We start from the raw sequence: 15,343 nt of genomic DNA on the forward strand, positions 1-15,343 counted from the left end.
AATATGGATATAAAAAATAATACTGCTAATAATAATAACATTATACAAAAGCAAATTGTTATGAATGAACTGAAAAAGCCTCTCGAGATGAAGAAGACATAAAAGCAGTGATTTTTCATATTTATGTAGGCTAGAAAATAATATATTTTGTAATATTTTAATCCTTTATATTTATATCCTATATCTATTCTTATTATATCCTACATATATATATCCTTAATATTTATTTTTTTTCATATGTAAAGATATTTGCCTATTGCTCTCTTGTGCGTATTAAACAGTGTGTAAGCGAGGCGCAACTCTGCGGTGGAGTTTAGACCAGGTTCGTTTTGGTCTAATGAAAAATCTATTTTAGTTTCTCAAAATAGCAATGCGCCAGCAATGCGCCTCAGAACACCTTCCTTTTTAGACCAGAACGCCTATGGACGCACATATGAGCATTAATGCATTTGCTATTTAAACAGCGTAGCGCAACGCCTCAAAACAACTCTTGCGCCAAGCTGAAACTACCAAAAGACTATTGCGCTGCGCCTTGCGCCACATTGCGCCGGGTGTATGATAGGGCCCTAGATCTTAAACGCACTGATTTTGTAATGGCGTGACAGTTCATCGACTGATTATTAAAGTCTGTTTAATACCCTATTAAATAGATGCCACAAAAGCTGTCCGCTGATCTTGGCATACTGAATTTCTTCAATGATTGTCTCAGTGTTTTAGATGCATCTGTAAGACCTCAGCAGGCAATCCGCTTGTTAAGTGTGACGTCACTCGGAGCGGCTTCCGGGTCCAAGCGCTCTATTTAACTGAATGGGGAGATTCATGAAATGATAATAATAAACGTTTACAAAGGGATTTAATACTTTCGAAAGTCACGATCGCAATATATATGTCCATGCCTAATATCCGATGGCCAGAAAGTGATTCATTGTTTTATAAATTGTTAAAATTTTGGTATTTGTTATGCAGCAAGCCCAGAGATTGTTGTGTACACTATGAATGTAAAATTAACTTTAATGTGTGATAGGAATAAAACGCGACCATAAACGAATGATTTCTCCACTCAAAAGAATGGCGGCTTGGACCCGGAAACAGTATTACATACGTCACAAACACGTCACCACTTAACAAGCGGATAATGAACCTCTCTGCTGACTCATTAATGGACTTTATGTGTGAGAAGTCGAGTTCTGAGGTATAGCGTCCACGCAGGCTGCCATTGCCTGGACTGTGTTTCTTCCTGCTTGACCTGGATGAATTCCTACTTTAATCTTCTTTAACAAAAGCAGAGTCCACATTCACATGGATTACATTTCCATAAAGGCAGCCGCGGCTTAATTCCTATGTACTTCGTTTTGCCAAGTTTAACACGTTACATATTTCTTTGAACTGCGCTGCCAGCAGTCTGGATCTAAAAAACGACAAGAAGATTCATTCCAGAAGATTGAAATATTTTGTACAAACCGTTCACAAACCCTTTGCTTTCCGACAAAGGAATCAATGCGAAATGAAAGCTTAATATATTGTACATCCTACAGCACAGCACCTAATGCCATTACCATTCTGATTCGCATCTGCAAACACTGCAGATTTAAGACTCACTCCAGAATAGTGGGTACATTTTAAGCATTTTCCAATCATTCGTTCATTTTCCTTCAGGGTTATTCTCTATATCAGTGGTAGCCACGGTGGAATGAACCGCCAACTGTTCCAGCATATTATTTTACGCATCGGATGCTCTTCCAGCTGCAACCCAGTACTGGGAAACACCCATTTACACTCATCTAAGCACTGGGATAAAACATTATTTTAGCACATTTGAACAACAGCGCACATTGAAATCCCTCTTACACATCTGGAAAAGGTTGTGACCGTGCTGTGACCAAAACACTATTCGTTCTTATCTCTGGCACATTGTATTTCTCGATGGATTTGATCTTTCCGAAGGCTCTGTGCTCTTTTTGAAGACTCCAGAGATATGAAAAGCATGTCTAGAGTTATTAATCATGAGTGGAGTTACATCTTCAATGCGGGATGCTGAATAACAGTGAGATGATGAGCGATTGTCTCGTAACTCATCTGAATTCAACAGAGATTGTTGGTCCTTCATAGAAGCATGGGCTTACTGGGTTGGGTTTGCAGTCTAGGTCAGTCTGTGCTTCTTAAAGGAACACTCCACTTTTCAATATAGGTTCATTCTAAAAACGTAGCCCAATATACATTTCTGGAGATCTTGAATTATGTAGCCAGAGGTACAAATGGTTGCATTTTGTCTTTAAAACAACTGCTACGGAGCGGTATGATGCTGTTCCTTTTTGTGCAACCAGCTGGCTTACCTCCGTATGGATGGCTTTCCCGCTGTTACCAGTTTGTCCAGTGGCTCGCCATGTATGTCGGCGGACTTGAGACGTGGAGTGGAGTTGACTGCGACGACGGAGTTTGAGTCCAGCAAAGAAGGATTCCAGAAAGCAGGTAAGACAAAAACAGAAGTTAAAAAATAAAGTAAACAAGTAAATAACTGGGTGAGAATGTGGTAGAATCTGAAAACGTGGTAAAAATCAGGCGAGGACTTTTCTTTTTCTGGATTGCTTTTGAAAACACTGTCGGTTGGGTTTAGAGAAGAGGGTGGGCGGGTCACTAGGTGCTTTTGAAAACCATATCGGTTGGGTTTAGAGAAGAGGGTGGGCGGGTCAATGGGTGCTTTTGAAAACACTATCGGTTGGGTTTAGAGAAGAGGGTGGGCGGGTCAATGGTTGCTTTTGAAAACACTATCGGTTGGGTTTAGGGAAGGAGGAGGGTGGGTCAGTCGTTCGGTCAGTCAGTCAGTTGACAGCACCCTCTGGTGGATTTACATAACAACAAAATGCACGAATGGTACTCACATGCTCCTGAATGTATTTGGACCCTCTTTAGAAATGTATATAGGGGTACGTTTTCAGAATGAGCCTGAATTGCCACTTTTTTAGGAATTGTTTTATGACTTATAACTCATTTTACAAGTCACCTAAAGTAAAACAGTGTAGTTTTATCTTTTTTGAATCCATTCAGATAATCTCTGGGTCTGATGGGAGCACTTTTAGCTTAGCTTAGCATAAATCAGTGAATCAGATTAGACCATTAGCATCTCCACCATCAATTTTTGGTAATGTTTCTATCAAAGGCTTGACTCTTCTGTAGATGCATTGTGTACTAAGATCAACGCAAAAGTAAAAGTTGATATTTTCTAGACCCACATGGTTAGGAACTTTATTCTCATTCCAGCATAATAATCAAGGAACTTTGCTGCTGTACCATGGCTGCAGTAGGAGCAATGATATTATGCCAGACTTATGCATAGTTACCTGACTTGGGACTGTTTTTAGGTGCTGCGTAATATCATCATCCTAGTACACTATGTAACTACATGTTGAAAAATATTCTCTCCATTAAACAGAAATTGGGGAAAAAATAAACGGGGGCTAGTAATTCTGACTTCAACTCTAAAGGAAAACTATTTTGGGTGAGAGTATTGGGTAATTTATATTATTATGGTGGTTGTATTAACACGACAACTACAGAGTAACCATTCATTTTTCTTCGAATTTCCTTCACCACAGTGAAATGTACCGCCAACTACAGAATAACCACAACAGAATAATTCAAGTACTTAGATCAAGTATAGTTTAAAAACACAACAGTATTTGCTTCAAATGACTTTATTAATAGTAAGAAAAGTGGCTAATTCGTACAAAGTCATTGTATTTAATTGAAAATGTAACCACCAATAAACACAAAATTAATCATTGGAGGATGAAAAAATCATTCTAAAAAAATGTACATTACAAAAGAGATTATATAAATTAGTAAGATTTACCTACTAAATCAAAAACTTACAAATTGTCTTGTGATTGCGTTGGTTTGACGTCTAAACAACTACGTTCTTGTTTACAAAATCTTCACACTACAATTCGTGACACAAATGAATAGTGTATGTACATTTGTAATGTGTTTGGACCTCTGCCATGACACTCGCTGCAAGCAATGCTGAAGGCAGACTGATACAAGCGGTTCTCATGGTGATTCTAGTAGAACATCACACAATCTCTCAGCCAATCAGAGTCTAAACATTTGTCTTAAAAGCAATATAGGACTTTCAGAACTTTCTGTATATTCAAGAGGAATATGTATGTATAAGCAGAAACAAAGTTAGACAGTGTGTGAATCAGTCACTAAGAGAGAGAGAAACAAACAAGAACTGGAGAAAGTTGGGAAAAACAAGAAAACAAGCCTCCAGATATCTGGTTTGGTAAAGCTTTTCACTGGTGCCTGGAGATTCATTATTCATAATAACACAAATACTCACTGATTCCATTTGTTCATCAGAAGACGCACTTTGTTTTAGAGTTTCATCAAAATGATTCTTTCATACCCAACAGAATAAAGTAAATAATAAAATAAGAGAAAAGGTATTTGATTTGTTTCATTTTTCCATACTCAAAAAGTCCAACCAAGACACACCTGGAATTTACAAATATATAAATGCGTTTGCTCTTCCGATTCTGTTTTAATTCCCTAAGCTTCTTTAAATGTACGTGCATGGGAATGTAAAGAGAGACTAATGAATCACAAGCAATGAATGAGTCACAGCGAGACACTGGGGAGAGATGGAGAGAAATAGCTGTTTATCACGGACCGTAAACAGCACTGAATGCCAAAGAGTATTAGATTTCACATTCTTAGGTGTAATAATGACCGCTTTGCTGTAAACTGAGCGTTTATTGGATAACCAATCACGTTTTTTCATTTAGAAGCTTACCGTTTTGAAGAATCTATATTGCTTTAGAAATCTCTTGCAATAGTTGACATCCATTCATCCGAAACAAAAAACGCTTGACATGTAAAAATAAACATTCCGGCATTAATTGTTTCAAGCTGTTTAGATTTTGAGCTTTCTTTTGGCATATAATAACTTTAACGTGTTAATTGTAAAATTTACAGTAACTTACCAGCAATTTCGGTTGCCAGTAAAGACTGTAAATTTACAAGCACACAATAAATAATTACAATTTTATGTCTTTTATTACATTACTATTGTAACTAATAATTTACAACGTGCTTGTAAATATACAGTCTTAATGTTAATGTAAATTTAACAGTAAATTATAATTAATAATTTATTCATTACAGTCTTACCTGCTTCCATAATTGAAAGTAAGTTACTGTAAATTTTATAGTAAATTATGAATATTAATTTACATTATGCTTGCAGATTTACAGTCTTACTGGTAACCAAAATTGCTAGTAAATTACTGTGAAGTTATAGTAAAATGTATTTTTTAATTTACAGTGTGCTTGTAAATTTGGTCTTACTAGTGGCAACCAAAAATGCCAGTGTGTTACTGTGAATTTTACTGTAAAATGTAATTGTTTATTTACATTGTGGTCATAAATTTAGTCTTACTGTCAAACAAAATTGCCAGTAAGTTACTGTAAATTTTACAGTAAAATTTAATTATTAATTTACAATGTACAGTCTTACTGTCAACCAAAATTGCCAGTAATTTACTGTGAATTTTAAAGTAAAATGTAATTTTAAATTTATAGTGTCCTGTTAAATTTACAGTCTTACTGGCAAAAAATGACAGTATGTTACTGTGAATTTTACAGTAAAATGTAATTGTTCATTTACATTTTGCTGGTAAATTTAGTCTTATTTTTAACCAAAATTGCCAGCGAGTTACTATAAATTTTACAGTAAAATGTAATTATTTATTTATCTTATATTATTTATCTTTCTGGCAACAAAAAATTACCAGTAAGTTACTGTAAATTTGACAGTAAATTCTAATTATTAATTTACAGTGTACTTGATAAAATCAGTAAAAGCATAATAAAATGCACTTTGGGAACAGAGTGGCATCTAAATCAATAAACTATACCACCAGTTTAAGAACACTGCACAAAATTATTTTCTTTTTTAATTTCCTTTATTTTTGTTTAACAAAATAATCTAAAAACAAGTTTGTTATACCATATATTGTCAGACATTTCTTTAAAAAGGGGTTTGTCTTGTTTCTAGTCCAAATATCTAAACATTTTAAAAACATCAAGTAAAATTATTGTCTTGTTTTCAGAAAAAAAAGTCAAAAGGAGTTTTCCCTCTAAAAGTAAAATGTTTTTTAAACCTCACTGGCAGTGAAATAAATTAATAATTACTTTTACACACTGTAAAAAGCTGGGTTCCACACAACAGCTTCATGTTGTCACAACACAAATTGATTAAGTTAACTTAATCCTTTTTACAAATTTAAGTGGAATGAACATGAAATCCCCAAAACCCTTAAGGATTGCATTATTTCAGCTCAATTCAAACTACTTATTTAAAATGGGTTGAAACAACACAGATTTTAGGGGGGAAAATTAATTGCAAAAGTATTTTTCAGCAAAACTCATTTTTTGAGTGCTAGTGATTCTTTGACCCTCTGCCTGGATTTGTCATTGAATCGCTTCTGTTTTTAAAAATAGCCCATCTGTAAGTCAATGCTGTGGCTGGACCGTAAGAGAGGCCAAACATCAAACAAGTAATCATCTGGAAACATATTCAGACAGCGCACTCTTTTTCCAGGATATTATTATTAATATTCAGCCTCATATACAGTAGTTACGTGTGCTAACATGAATTATGTGCTGAGAGCATTCCTTTTGTTCAGTCCGTGACAGTATGTTTTTGAAATAAGCGTTTTGTCTCGGATCATCTTTCGTGGAGATTATTAGTTTCTTTTTTTCACATCATTTCTTGATTTAAAATAATGGTTTAATGTAAATAAAGTTTCAAAACAGAGACCAAGCAGGTCAAAGTATTCAACAATGATAAAATTAATGATTAAGAGATAATATACACTGTAAAAACTCTGCAGTGAAATTTTGGTTGCCAGTGTATACTGTAAAAGTTGCCAGTAATACTGCAAAATTTATAAATGCACTGTAAATTAACAAATAATTATGGTGTAAAACTACGGTGCGCTTGAAAATTTTTTGCCAGTGATATTGTAAAAGTTGCCAATAATACTGTAAAATTTACAAGTAGATGGTAACAATTTTAATTGTGCTGTAAGACTACAATGTGCTTGTAAATTTTGCCAGTAATACTGTAAAAGTTGCCAGGAATACTGTAAAAATGGCAATTAATACTGTAAAATTTACAAGTGCACTGTGTACTGTATAATTACAGTGCGCTTCTAAATTTAGCCAGTAATACTGTAAAAGGTGCCAGTAATACTGTAAAATTTACATGTGCACTGTAAATGAACAATTACAGTTATGCTATAAAACTACAGTGTGCTTGTAAATTTTGCAAGTAATCCTGTACAAGTAGCCAGGAATATTGTAAAAAATGTCAGTAATACTGAAAAAATTTCAAGTGCACTGTAAGATAACAGTTAATTATGCTGTATAAAGTAAAATGCACTTGTAAATTTTGCCATTGTTTACAGTAAAAGTTGGCTGTAATACTGTAAAAGTTGCCAGTAATAGTGTAAAATTTACAAATTTACTGTAGATTAACAGTTAATTACGCTGTATAAAGTTAAGTGCGCTTGTAAATGTTGCCAGTGTGTACTGTAAAAGTTGCCTGTAATACTGTAAAAGTTGCCAGTGATACTGTAAAAGTTGCCTGTAATACTGTAAAATTTGCCCGTCATACTTTGACATATACAAGCGGACTGTAAATTAATGATGTAAAACTACAGCACAATTGTTATTGTTTATTTACAGTACACTTGTAAATTTTACAGTATGACTGGCAACCAAAATTACCAGAAATACTATAAATTTTAAAGCATTTTTACAGTGTACATCCAGCCTGTTGTTATAACAGATTATTACACGGCTCCCTGGATTTGATTCTGATCAGCCAATCACAACATTCCCTCTACAACAACCGCTACTTAGTATTTTGTGATGGAAGTACAACATGGATTAACAGTTAACATGGATTGGCTCCTTTAGAAAAAAAAATAAAAATATTATATATATATATATATATATATATATATATATATATATATATATTTTAAAGGGTACACACCTATTAAATGCACAGACTAAACGAATGTTACAAATGACTTCATGGTAAAGCATTACTATTTATGTTTGTATAAAAATTTTACTAAACATGTTCATTTCTCTCCTCAAGTTGTATTTTTTACTTCATCAGTATTTGGCTAACCTGAATATTTTGGCTTCTTAAAGCTCTCCTGAGGTTTTGCAAACTTTTTCCATTTATTTATTTATTTATTTTTTTTCAGGGTTAGTTTTTCTGGAGACTGGCCTAAATAAACGATTAACTGTATTCATATGTCGCAGTAAATAAACATTATTGTTTATGCGTCATCCTGGATCCATTAGTTCCAGACTCTTACAGAGAGATATTGAAGAACAATTGATCTTCACTCCACTGCAGTGACTTTTTCAAATGTCAAGATCATTTTGTATTGGTTTACTATTTCTTTTCATTCATTAATTTTCCTTTGGCTCAGTTCCTGATTCATCAGCCACAGCGGAATGAACTGCCAACTACTCTGGCTTATGTGGAAACACCCATACACTCTTACGTATACAATCTCACATCCACACACACTTTGGCTTATTTTGCTAATCCCACTTCTAGTGCTGGTGTTTGGGAGAAACCGGAGCACCCAGAGAAAACCCACACAAACACGAGGAGAACATGCAAACTTAACACAAGAAATGCCAACTGACCCAGCAGGGACTCGAACCAGCCACTTCAGTACTTGTTTTATTCACCTTATTCTCAGCTGACGAGCGGGCGCTGACATTTGAATCTTTTTGTCTCGCGACTTCCGGTCACATTCACATCCATTCATTTTTTGACGTTAACAACTGCTCGTTACGCTGCTTGATGTTGCAATTTAATATTTTCTTATTATATTATGCTACTTGGTCTGTGTAGTCATGCAAACATTTGTTTGTTGAGCAAGTAGTTTGGCCATTTTTTGCCGTTTATTATTCCTAGTCATTTCTCCCATAGGCGACTGAATCGGAAGTTCTAAGACAATCGCGAAAACAGGCGCACTTCCGCATTTTAGAATAAGGTCAATACATCTTAGTCTATAACTGGTTTGCAGTGACTTAAGCAGTGCTATTTTAGTATTATTGATTTGGTTATTGTTTTCATTGTTGAATAAGAGTCAGGATAATTTGATTAGTTTTAAAACGTCTTTATTACGTTTAGTTTTAGCTTATGTACTGCTTTGATTTTAAATAAACAAAAATGAGAAATGCTGCCATTTCAAGTACAGCTAAAATAAAAAATATTCTTTAATTTCATTTAATATTTCCCTTTTCCTGATTTATAATATACAAAATGTGTTTTAAATAGTTTAAATAAATGTAAAAATAATTTTTTAGCAACTTAACATGCGATCATTTTGTACAGGTGACCTATATAAGATTACATTAGCTTGTGTAATGCCCTAATGTTCAGGGCTGAACTTGAGCGGTGTCTTTGAGCTCCTACATTAACATAGTTATGCAACTTCCTCCTCTTCCTTCCTCGTTTAACTTCACCTTTCCTTCCGCTCATCCAATCATCTCATGGGATGTGCTTTTATCACTTATCATCTGGCATCAGCTGTAGCGCTGTCTGTCAGACATGAATTATGTTTGTGCATTGTCCTAGTGAGTTGCATGTTGAAGATTTTGCATATTGAGGATTTAGCCGGCACTTGAGTTGGAGCTGAAATTACTCTAAAATTGAAAAATAAAACATTAATAAATAATAGTTATAATAATAATAATGCTACTACTTCTACTACTAATAATAATAATAAACAGTAACATGCTGACAATTTTGAATTATTTTAAATTTTCATCTTTCCATTTACTCTCAGAGTTAAAGGGACAGTTCACCCAAACATGAAAATTCTGTCTTTATTCCGTTGAACTTAACAATACATTTAAAAACTGAAAATCTGTAACCATTGACTTTTTATTTTTTTCCTATTATGGAATTCAATGGTTACATGTTTTCAGCCTACTTCAGAATACCTATTGTGTTCAATAGAAGAAAGAAATAGTGATTATATTTTGGTTTTTAGACAAAAAATGATTTTAGACTTAAATGGTCACTTAAAATGCTCCTGTTATGCTTTTTTCAGGGATTATATTTAATTTAGAGTGTATTAATATAACAAGTTAAATGTCTGCAATGCATGTAAGGTCAGAGTTAGTGACAAATGGAGTTATTTTCTCCCAAAGGAAGGACAAAGTGGTAATTTGCAGTGTATGTTGAGAGAAGACAATGCACTAAAAGAATCTGCGAGACCGCAAATATGAACTGCATAAAAGCAAGTTATCAATGTACTGTATTTGTGTATTTATAGTTATTTACATAAATATACACAATATACAGGTAATGTAATTACATAGCTATTACATTGTAATTACATCCCAGATAATATTTATCAATGTGTTTCTTTGTATATTTCATGTGCAGTGTGTATTTATAGTTTACACTTAAATGTAAACAATAACCATGAATGTAATATGCAATTACAAATGTTTCTCTTGGATATAATTACTGTGTCATTACATTGTAATTTCTATGTCATTACAATGCTATTACTTTGTAATACATTCAAGACAATAATTATTAACTCAAATGTTTCGTTGTATATTTCATGTACAGTATTTGTGTAATTATATGTAAATATACACATATAATTACAAGCTTTTATTTTGGATGTAATGACATAGTCATTACATTATAATTACTATGTAATTACATTGTAACTACATGGTTACAACATTGTTATAACATTGTATTGACATTTAAGATTTCTTTTCTTTTTTAAGATTATTTCTTGTACAGTATTTGTAAATTATAGTTATATACATATACACAGTACACATGTAATAAACAATTACAAACTTTTATCTTAGATGTAATTACTATGTTGTTACATTGTAAATACATTGTAGTTACGTCCACGTTAATATTTATAAAAGCAAATGTTTCTTTGAATTTATTTTGGATTTAATTACTATGTTGTTACATTATAACTATGTAATGGCATTGTTATTACATTGTTATAACATTGCATTTGCATCTAAGATAGTATTGTAAATGTGTATATTTCATGTACAGTATTTGTAAATTATAGTTATATACATAAATATACATACACATTTAATATGTAATAAACAAACTTTTATGTTAGATGTAATTACTATGTTGTTACATTGTAAATACATTGTAGTTACATCCAAGTTAATATTTATAAAAGTACTAAATACTGCATGTACATTTGTTTATTTACAGTTGTATACGTAAATATACACAGTACACACGTAATTACAAACTTTTAACTTGGAGGTAATAACTATCATTACATTGTAATTACTATGTCATAACAATCGTATTACATTGTAATTACATCCAAGATACGTCATAAACTTAAACGTTTCTTTGTATATTTCATGTACAGTATTTGTGCAATTATACGTAAATATACACATGTAATTACAAACTTATTTTGGATGTAATTACATTATAATTTGTAAATACATTGTAACTACTATGTAATTACATTGTTATAACATTGTATTTACATCTAAGATAGCACCGTAAATATGTATGTTTCATGTACAGTATTTATAAATTATAGTTATATAAATCAATATACACAGTACACATGTAATATGTAATTAGAAACTTTTATATTAGATGTAACTACTATATCGTTACATTGTAATTACATTGTAGTTACATCCAAGTTAATATTTATAAAAGTAAATGTTTCTTTGTATACTGCATGTACATTTGTTTATTTACAGTTGTACAGAATACGTAAATATACACAGTACACTACAAACTTATCTTGTGTGCAATTACTTTGTCTTTTTATTGTAAGTACTATGTCATTACATTGCAATTACATTGTAACTAAATCCAAGATAATATTTATAAACACGTTTCTTTGTATATTTCAAGCACCGTATTTGTGTATTTATAAGTAAATATACACAGTACATATGTTATTACAAACTTTTATCTTTTGTGCAATTACTATGCCATTACATTGTAAATACACCCAAAATAATATTTAATAACGTAAACGTTTCTTTGTATATTTCATGTATAGTATTTGGTAATTTATAGTTGTGTACGTAAATATACACAGTACACACATAATTACAAACTTTTATCTTGGAGGTGATAACTGTCGTTACATTGTAATTACTATGTCATACCAATCTTATTACATTGTAATTATATCCAAGATAATAGTATATAAACTTAACTGTTTCTTTGTTTCATGTACAGTATTTGTGTACTAATACTTAATAAAACGCAGTATATATATGCAATTACAAACTTTTATTTTGAATGTAATAACTAGGTTATTACATTATAGTTATTATGTAATGACATTGTAATAACATTATTATGATAACATTGTAATTACATCTATGATAGTACTGCAAATGTGTTTTTGTATATTTCATGTATGGTACAGTAACAACAACAGTCTGTGAATATAACCAGCTTCAAATAGTAAAAATGTATTAATTTTACTCTTTGTAAACTCACTTCATCAAAAAATTGTGTGGTGAAACACTTTGATTGGCGTTCTCCCTTTGAATGTGTCATCAAAGGAGGAAAGCCCTGCCCATTAGTGACGATCTCTTCCTTATTTTATAGGACGTTAGTCTTGTTTTTAAATCTGCCACTATGCTGACACACAGGCATTTTAGCTCCACTCTCTTTTGAAAAGTGGCCACAATCTTATTTGAATTTAAAGCGACAGTCAACAAAATGGCACAATTAGGATCAAAGCCTAAAAGGGTCAGTTTCAAGGAGTTATAAAACCATTTTTGTGTGGTAGTTTGAGGTGAAACTTCACATACACACACTCTCTAGGCACATCAGAGACTTATTTTGCATCTTGTAAAAAGGGGCATAATAGGACCCCTTTAATGCTATCCTATCACACCCATTTTTATCACATGATCTGTTGAAACCAAATAACATGACTTTTTAATGTGCATGCTTGAATTTATTCAGTAAATGTGTTTCCGCTGTAGTTTACGCACATTTTTTCCTACAGGATAACATGTTTATCCTACTCAGTTGTGTGTTTGTTATGCACATTTACAAAATGCATGTGTACCATTTTTTACAATATTCCAAAATGCGCATCAAAATATGTGGATGAAACATAGCTATTGACTTCCATAGTATTTGTTTTTCCTAAATCAACTGTTACCACTTTCCAGCTTACTTAAAAATAGGTTTGGAACAAAGTGAGTGTGAAAAAAAACCCCTGTACATTTTCATTTTTGAGTGAACTATCCATGAAACATGATGTTCAGTCACGTTACGAGAGAACTGTTCACAGTATTCACTATCCATCATTTCTGAACATAAGGTACACGATTCTTCTCCCTGATCTACAAGATACAGGAACAAGAGTCATTTTGAGCAGAGCTAAGCCATTCATCAACAAACGTCCTTCGCTTTGAGATCATCTTACCTGAGCTTCAGTGGTATTTTGCTTCAGATAGATCCGCATTTGGGCCGGGTCAAATAACAGTCCACTCCGAATACAGAATCTCTGCGTCATCAACAGAGGAAACCAAAGATGGGGTGAAACATTTTGTCCCCAACAGAGAGCAGATGAACATTACAACAACAATGACCATTCACTTGGTTTCATTAAAACAAAAAATAATAATAAGGCTGCACAATATTGAAACAAAAACACACACATACAATTTCATTAGATGACTGGAAAAGCTTCATTTTTAAGAAATTAATGATTTTAGATTGATTAGGATGATTTTTGTGGAAAACATACAAAATAACAAACACATCACATGCATGGATGGGAAAAAAACAGGACAAATGTACCATACTGTTGCTACTTGTTCAAACCACTTATTTACTGAAATATGAGTTGAACCAACACAATTCCAAAGATTTTTAAGACAGCTTAATTGTTTTATGTTCAATCAACTTGTCACACCCTTGGCTCGTTCCTGCTGTCCAAGTCACTGCCCTCCCTCACCATCAGTGAACCCTCACCTGATTACTTATCACCTGCACCTGCAATCACCACACACTATATACACTCACCTCACTCACTCAGTCATCGGCTGGAATCAAAGGCACATGGTCTTCTCTCCTATGTTCCTCCGTGAATATTCTCCTCCTGTGAATCCACCTTTTTAAGGGAAATGAGTATTCTTATGCTGGCGTATAACCAAAGTACTGGGCTTATCCATTGAACTGTTTGTGTGTGAGATCGCTCACCCTCTTCAACGCCATTCACCTGCTTCACCTTACCTTTGTTGTCACGAAGCTTGAATAAACACCCTTGAAGTTTTAGCCTCCTTTGTCTTCCTTGTGTGACCGTGACACCACTGAAATTTGTAGAGTTAACTTAGGGCGTACTCACACTATGTACAGTTGCCTTGAACCAGGCTGAAGCAAACTCACATCGTATTTAGGCCTGAGCATGCTTACGTCATCAATGATGCGCTGTTCAGTAAGTGCTCTTGCTCAGCACAGAGAAGATTTCTTTATATCGTTATATATTTTTCGTCGTTTGGGATGCAGTGACACACTGTCAAATATTTTGTTGAACAGATGTGCCACTTTTGACGCTCATAAACAATCATAAAGTCCTCGTGCTGCAGGAATTAGGAGGTTTGCTGAAGGTGCAGCTGTCATGCAGTGAGGGGTTTGCATCTTTAATAACCTAAGACAGTTTGCGTTCATTAAACAGTAAGAATGATTAATGAATCCATATGAAACAGTCCCTTAAAAGTCACATCTCGTCTTCAGGTTCGCCCCCAGGCATGCTTCGCACTCAACAATACAAGCATACTGAGCCCAAGTGAACCCTGCTCTGGTACACCTCTTCCAATCGGGCCAGGGCAGGCCAAGTGAACCGCGCCTGAGCTGGATTCAGAGCACTCACACTTCTCAAATGATCCGGGAAATCGGATAGCATAGTGTGAGTATGCTCCTAACCGATTTGTGTTAGGACAACATGAAGGAATTGTGTGGAAGCCAGCATTTTTACAGTGTGTGTCAATCTGTACCAGGTGGTATTTCCTGCAACTTTTCAAGAACTTTCACAATTTATTCATTGAGTATGTTCACATAAAACACCAATAATCCTGATTTAATACGATTAATATAATACTCTAAATTAAGAGTCTACCATGTAAACAGAAATTTTTGATTACCTTAATCCGACTAAAGTCATAACTAATCAAAAATCGAATTAGGACATGTGGAGTATGGTGATTTTAGTGGCATTATTAAAGTGCAGTACAG

The 15,343-nt window shown here is 33.5% G+C and overlaps 2 long non-coding RNA genes across 4 annotated transcripts; both read right to left on the reverse strand.

Annotated features, from left to right (window-relative positions):
• Positions 1-235: 235 nt before the first annotated feature.
• LOC141386176 (uncharacterized) lies at positions 236-14,267 on the reverse strand. Of its 3 annotated transcripts, XR_015493195.1 has the most exons (4): positions 14,135-14,267; positions 13,533-13,613; positions 2,334-2,421; positions 236-1,408 (listed from the first exon to the last, which is right to left on the reverse strand). It is a non-coding gene; the product is annotated as an uncharacterized LOC141386176 (long non-coding RNA). The 3 variants fall into 3 exon arrangements; XR_015493194.1 differs by lacking the exon at positions 236-1,408 and having other exon boundaries at positions 1,432-2,421; XR_015493196.1 differs by lacking the exons at positions 236-1,408; positions 2,334-2,421 and adding an exon at positions 13,034-13,449.
• LOC147843366 (uncharacterized) lies at positions 8,046-9,782 on the reverse strand. Its single transcript, XR_015494451.1, has 2 exons — positions 9,113-9,782; positions 8,046-8,767 (listed from the first exon to the last, which is right to left on the reverse strand). It is a non-coding gene; the product is annotated as an uncharacterized LOC147843366 (long non-coding RNA).
• Positions 14,268-15,343: the final 1,076 nt, after the last annotated feature.

This window comes from Danio rerio, chromosome 6 (genome assembly GCF_052040795.2).
Source record: "Danio rerio strain M-AB ecotype USA chromosome 6, GRCz13ab, whole genome shotgun sequence".
NCBI classification, from domain to species: domain Eukaryota; kingdom Metazoa; phylum Chordata; class Actinopteri; order Cypriniformes; family Danionidae; genus Danio; species Danio rerio.